The sequence below is a fragment of the Cebus imitator genome, unplaced genomic scaffold (genome assembly GCF_001604975.1).
Source record: "Cebus imitator isolate Cc_AM_T3 unplaced genomic scaffold, Cebus_imitator-1.0 Scaffold15, whole genome shotgun sequence".
Taxonomy (NCBI): Eukaryota; Metazoa; Chordata; class Mammalia; order Primates; family Cebidae; genus Cebus; species Cebus imitator.
In genome coordinates, this window is record NW_016107330.1 from 4,046,984 (window position 1) to 4,054,347 (window position 7,364).

Sequence of the window (7,364 nt, forward strand, 5' to 3'; positions counted from 1 at the left end):
AAAAAAAAAAAAAAAAATACAAAAACTAGCTGGGCATGGAGATCTGTGCCTGTAATCCCAGCTACTTGAGTCTGAGGCAGGAGAATTACCTGGATGGTGTCCATCTCCTGACCTCGTGATTCACCTGCCTCAGCCTCCCAAAGTGCCGAGATTACAGGCATGAACCACTTGGCCCAGGCTAACTTGGCTTAATTTTAGAAACAAAGTATTGATTGCTGGCTTAAGATTTAGGCAATAGCTTTAAAGTGAAATTCAAGCCAGGCTTGGTGGCTTATACCTGTAGAGGTGGGAAAATCTCGAGATGAGGAGTTTGAGACCAGCCTGGGCAACACAGCAAGACTCAGTCTCTACCAAATTTTTTTAATTAGTGGGGTGTGCCGCTGGGGCTAATTAGGGCAAAGTAGCGTATGGCTACTGGACAGGCTGAAACAGGAGGATCGCTTGAGCCTGGGAGGTCGAGTCCGCAGCGAGCTATTACACACCACTGCCCTCCAGCCCGGGCTCAGAGTAAGAACCTGTCTCTAAAAAGAGAGAGAGAGAAAGAGAGAAATTGAGAGACCGAGCAGAGGTAAAGCACCGCCCTCCAAGCACTGCAGCTCCCAGGAGTCTACTCTCTGATGGACCTGTACAAGGCCCAGGGTCCTCTTCTGTTTGCTGCTTAAACCAACAACCCACACCCTTCTCAAAGACACAAAGTTAAGAGAGCATTTTATGTTTAGTGGACAAATATGACATACTATAAAAATGCTTTAAAATGCAACAGGAGATGTGAAGACACAAAGAACAAGAGCGCAGTGACACATGGCTATCAGAACACACCGAAGAATCCACACTGCTTCCCCCTTTACCCAGAAAAGGAAGGTTCTAGGCCACCTCCTCCTCAGCACTTTACTACTTTCTCTCTGGGCATCTGTTGCCTCCTTACTATTCTCTGTGCCTGTTTACTGGGTCAATACACATGAGAGACACACACAGGGCCTGGACCATTCCAAGTGGAAAGTGAGCGTCAGCCACTGAAGTTAAGCCCCGTCTTCTCAGGGGCCCTCACTTTTGTCCAGATGCCAAGACCCTGTTTGCTCCTAATGGGTGGACCCAGTATCCTCAGATCCTGACCATTACCTGTGCTGGGAAAGCATGCGGCATGGCTTCTGCCCTGGAAGGGGAGGTCCACACAGTATGAGCAGGAGCCTTGAGGCATCACCAACCCATGCCTGTCCTCATGGTGGGTAGTGGCCCTTGCTGAATTAAAGTAGTTGTGGGCAATAAAGACATCCAAATTCCCTTTTAGCAAAGTGCTTACATCACGTAGGCATAGAATACCTATAATATTGATCAAAGACCTTTTCTGGCCGGGTGCAGTGGCTCACGCCTATAATCACAGCACTTTGGGAGGCCAAAGGTGGGCGGATCATGAAGTCAGGATTTTGAGACCAGTCAGGCCAACATGGTGAAACCCCGTCTCTAATACAAAAATTAGCTGGGCACGGTGGTACACACCTGTAGTCCCAGCTACTCGGGAGGCTGAAGCAGGAGAATTGCTTGAACCTGGGAGGCGGAGATTGCAGTGAGCTGAGGTCATGCCACTGCACTCCAGCCTGGGTGAGAGTGAGACTCCATCTTAATTGAAAAACAAGGCCGGGCGCGGTGGCTCAAGCCTGTAATCCCAGCACTGTGGGAGGCCGAGGCGGGTGGATCACGAGGTCAAGAGATCGAGACCATCCTGGTCAACATGGTGAAACCCCGTCTCTACTAAAAATACAAAAAATTAGCTGGGCATGGTGGTGCGTGCCTGTAATCCCAGCTACTCAGGAGGCTGAGGCAGGAGAATTGCCTGAACCCGGGAGGCGGAGGTTGCGGTGAGCTGAGATTGCGCCATTGCACTCCAGCCTGGGTAACAAGAGGGAAACTCCCTTCAAAAAAAAAAAAAAAAGAAAAAGAAAAACCCGGCTACCACCCTTTTCGGCCTTAGCCCACCTGTACCCAAGTGAAAAAACAAAACAAAACCCTTTTCTTAGCACTCCCCCTTTTCTCCCTTCCAAGGAAGACTAGTGCTTCGTGTTCAGAGTCACACATCACCAGAGGGTAGTTAAGGCTCAAGTGACTGTGGGTAATTGGTGACCTCTTCTTTGCTGAAGGACCCTACACTAAGGGCACGTAATTGTAGAACCCTGCTGAGGACTCAGGGGTTGCTGTGGTTGGGTACAAAACAGGCAGGAGGCTCAGTTTCCCTGTAAAATGTAGGTGATGATGCCCACCACCCTATGAGGCCCTTGTGGGACCCAATGAGATGGTGCACGATCAAGACTTGGAATGGACCCTGGCTTACAGCTCAACACATGCATCTTGTTTTTCCTTTCCCTCCTAATAGAAGACCCAGCATTCTCTACCCTTCAATCTCACCTTCCATTCCTGATAACAGGGAGGCAGCAGGAACCCAGGGCAGGCGATGAGACTCAGCTTCCGCATGCTGCCACCACTTCATCGTGATTCCTGCAAACAGCAGAGCCTCAGCAGCCTGCACAGGGAGGAGTGGGCAGTGCAGGAGCCAGTTCATCTCTAGGGACCAGGAGAAAAATTTCCAACCCATGAGACTCATGTGCCATCTGCTGGTAGGTCAGACCATTTGGTGTAAATTTATTTATTTAGTTAGTTTGTTATTATTTATTTATTTAAAGATGGGGTTTCACCATGATGGCCAGGCAGGTCTTGAACTCCTGACCTCAAGTGATCCACCCACCTCGGCCTCCAAAGTGCTAGGATTACAGTCGTGAGCCACCACGCCCAGCCGGGTGTAAATTTATTGATGTAAACGGGATGATACTGAATGGTGTCTCCAAAAATCTGATGTTATGTAAATGTTTATACAGAATATTCATTTGTGATTTATATATAACACATTTTAAGATACAAATTGAAATTTTAACTTATACAGGGAATTTAGTATTTTAGAGTATGCAGTGCAATATTTTTAAAATTCTTAATGTGGTTTGGAATCTCAAATGACACCTTCAAAACTGATGTTAAAGATCAGTGAATAAGAATAGTTCTTATTTAAAAATATTTAAATTTATAAAATTTTGGAGCTGGAAGTAGTGCAATATTTTTAGGGAAATATGATTCATATTCTTAGAGAAGTTATAAGGTCACAGTGAAGTGGAGCAGAAAGTAGATCATTCCCACACACTTCATGACCCCACACTAGTACAGACTCCCCAAGATCAACACCCGACATCAGCTGGTACATTTGTTCTAATGCATGAGTCACAGGAACCATCCCTCCCAAGTTCACTTTGTGGTGGAGGCTTTATATTTAAATGCATTGTAATTAGGTTCTCTACATCAAAAGGTGAAATTGGAAGGGAATGGCCACAGTGTGTATTAGCGGGAGCCTCATGGCCTCACCGGCCCCTGTCTGCCATGATGGCTAGTCGGTTTTACTGGATTAAAGTAATTGTGTTTAGTAAAGATGTCCAATTTCTCTTTTAGAAAAATGCTAAAAATCACTTAGGTAAATAAAACATTCTAAATATTTCTAGCCCACATTAATAGAAATATACATCCTTTCGGAAATTAAGTCATTTCAATGAAAGATCTTCCTAGTACATCTCCCTTCTCTCCTTATCAAAAAAAACGGGAAGGCCGGGCGCCTATAATCCCAGCACTTTGCGAGGCCCAGGCAGGTGGATCACGAGGTCAAGAGATCGAGACCATCCTGGTCAACGTGGTGAAACCCCGTCTCTACTAAAAATACAAAAAATCAGCTGGGCATGGTGGCACGTGCCTGTAATCCCAGCTACTCAGGAGGCTGAGGCAGGAGAATTGCTTGAACCCAGGAGACGGAGGTTGTGGTGAGCCGAGATGGCGCCATTGCACTCCAGCCTGGGTAACAAGAGCAAAACTCCGTCTCAAAAAAAAAAAAAATGGGAAAACCAGGGCACTGACCTGGCTAGCGCTCCTACACTGTCACGAGAATCCGTTTGGGACTTCACCCACCTGGAACGGGCAGCACTCTCATCGTTCACTAAAGCTCAGGTGAACCTGGGCTTAAGCCACTGGAGCTAAGAAGGAAGCAGCAACCTAGAGGTAAACATTCGCTAAGGAAATGTATTCAGCCCAAAGCAAAACAAGCCAGAGAAAACTGGAGTACCTAATTCTTCCTTCAGTGCAAAAATACAGACCTATATCTACAACAAACTAGAGCAAACAGAAAACCACGACCTCCCCACAATGACAAAGCAGAAATCCAGTGGTTGACTCTAACGAGACGGTGATTTGTCAGCTCTCTAACCATAACTGAAAATGACAGGTTTTTAAACTCGAAGTTTAGTTTCACAAGCACAGAACCTGTGTCACAGGGATTTAGTGTGTAGACAAACTATCAGATAGGCAATTTTGGGAGTTTTGGAGGTCTTTTTGTTGCTGTTTTTTTTTCTTTTGAAGTGGCATCTCACTTTTTCACCCAGTCTGGAGTTTAGTGGCACAATCTCAGCTCACTGCAACCTCTGTCTCCCAGGGTCAAGCAATTCTCCCGTCTCAGCCTCTCAAGTAGCTGAGACTGCAGACGTGCATTGCCACACCCGGCTTTTGTATTTTTAGTAGAGACGGGGTTTCACCATGTTGGTCAGGCTGGTTGCACTCCTGACCTCAAATTGTGATATTGTGCTGACCTAGAGCCAGAATCTGAGCAATGCCATTTTATAAGATAAAGCTGTGTTTGGCTTCTGTAAATAAAGCTGCTAGCTTGCTCTGAAAAATGCCTACTATGTTAAGCTGCTTAAACTTTGCTTATCAGTAACTGCTCTCTGTGGCCTAATGTGACAGGCAAGCAGTCCCAACCCACGCCATCTTGGCTCCTGCGACTTGTAATAAGTAACTAAGATCTGTGACTTCCACCAGTATCCAGACAATGTGTAAACTAACTTCTGTAAGCCACTTAGGTAACAATCGAAGTGACAACATGTCCTCTAGCCCTTGGAATGTCCGGACACCCCCACCCTCATCTCTGCCCAGGAGGTGATTTACAGAATCCACTAGCCCTCGGAATGTCTGAAACCTTTTCATCCCCATCCCCGCTCCTCACCCCCACTCCCAAGGTAGTTTTTCGGGTATAAAAAGTCTTGGCACCCTCCTTTCGATGCCACAGTTTGGAGAGACGTGAGTCCTCTGTGGCCGCCGGCATAATAAATGACCCTGCAATCTGGCATACTTTTGTCTTGGTGCTAGCTTTCTACGCTCGGTCCAGTATAACAAAATGATGCACCTGCCTCGGCCTCCTGCGGTGTTGCTATTACAGGCGTGAGCCACCACGCCCAGCCAGTTTTGGTAGCGTTTTGACACTCACTCCTCTTCCACCCTCCACTCTCCTGTAGTCCCAGGCATCTACTGTTCCGATTTAAAAAAAAAAATTTTTTTTTTTAAAGATGGGGTTTCACCCTGATGGCCAGGCTGGACTTGAACTCCTAACCTCAGGTGATCCACCCACCTCGGCCTCCCAAAGCGCTAGGATTACAGGCGTGAGCCACCGCGCCCGGCCCATTATTATTTTTTTAGATGGAGTTTTGCTCTTGTTGCCCAGGCTGGAGTGCAATGGCGTGATCTCCGCTCACCACGACCTCTAACTCAGGGGTTCAAGAGATCCTCCAACCCAGCAGGGGCTTTCTGGCTGTAAATGTAAACATTTTCTGGTTGACAATTAGCTGAGTTTGTCTAAAGTCCTGGGACTGCTAGAAAGGAAATGTACAGGTTGAGATAAAGATTGTGGAGACCAAAGTTTTCTGAAGTCTTTTAGTGGCTGCCCTTACAGACAATAGATGACCCATGTGTCCTGTTGAGATCTTAGTTAATATCTTGAGGAGTGGGAGTGTCTGGAAAAAAAAGATCTAACTATGTTAATAGAGATTCTTTACAGATGCAAATTTTCCTCCACAAAGAACAGCTCTGCAGGGTCATTTCAATTCAAAATATGGCAAAGAGGCTGGCGTGGTGGCTCACAATCCTAGCACTCTGGGACGCCAAGGTGGGCGGATCACGGGATCAGAAGATCCAGACCATCTTGGCTAACACAATGACACCCTGTCTCTACTAAAAATACAAAAAAATTAGCTGGGCATGGTGGCACGCACCTGTAGTCCCAGCTACTTGGGAGGCTGAGGCAGGAGTATCGCTTGAACTCAGGCGGTGAAGGTTGCAGTGAGCCGAGATTGCGCCACGGCGCTCTAGCCTGCGCAACAGAGTGAGACTGCTTCTAAAAATATATCCATATATATGGCAAAGGAACATGTTTTGGGGTAAAATATTTTTATTTCCTTCCTTGTCTTGTAATGTCATGCCAGAGTCAGGCTGGAAAGCAAGTCATGATATGCAGGGTTAAATAAAGCCATCTGATGAGAATTTACAATTTGTAGGGGATGATGCCCCAGACCTGTTAGGTAGGAACTTGGGCAAGTTAAAAACAAAATAAATAAAATGGAAACTGTTAAGACTAAAACATAGGACTTAAACCACAATACTGAAGGGTGAGTGGACCAAAGGGAGCCCCTAATGGTTCCTCAGCCTTAAAGGGACCCAATCCAGTCTATTGTGTTTACCCAACACTGGGAGAAATTACACTTGGGATCATATACTTTTTTTTGAGACTGGGTCTCAGTCTGATTAAGCCTGAAGTGCAGTGACAAGATCATGGCTCACTACTGTATCGGCCTCCCAACCTCCCAAGCTCAAGCAATCCTCCCACCTCACATTTCCAAAGTGCTGGGATGACAGGGTTGAGCCACTGTGCCTGGCCTGAAATTTTTTACAAAAGAGGAGGCAAAGGTCCTAACGAGAAAGCTAACCTAGATGGGCATGGTGGTGCACGCCTGTAGTCCCAGCTAATCAGGAGGCCTGGGCAAAAGAGATCCTCTCAAAAGAAAGACAGAGAAAGAGAGAAATAGAGAAAGAGAGAGAGAGAAGGAGGGAGAGAGAAAGAAAAAGAGAAAGAAATAAAACAGGAAAGAAAGAAAGAAGGAAAGAAAGACAAAGAAAGAAAGAGAAAGAAAGAAAAAGAAAAAGCAGACACACAAGCACCTGCGGCAATGTTAAGACAGAAAAGATTGACAAAGGATTCCAGTCCCTGGGCTCAACCCCTGCTGGGATCCCAAATCCTTTTTCACTAGAAAGGGTAACATCATCTGGGGGTAAAGAAGAGAAAGATTCCTGAGACGAGGAATTAAAATGAAGGGGTTTCATAAGATTATGCAAGCTAAAATGCTTAATGTAAGGTAGTTGTGACTCTTTTACCCAGATGTTTTGTAAAAGTAAATGTTGTGGGTTTTTCTTTGTTGTTGTTTTTCTTTTCTTTCTTTCTTTTTTTTTTTTTTTTTTAG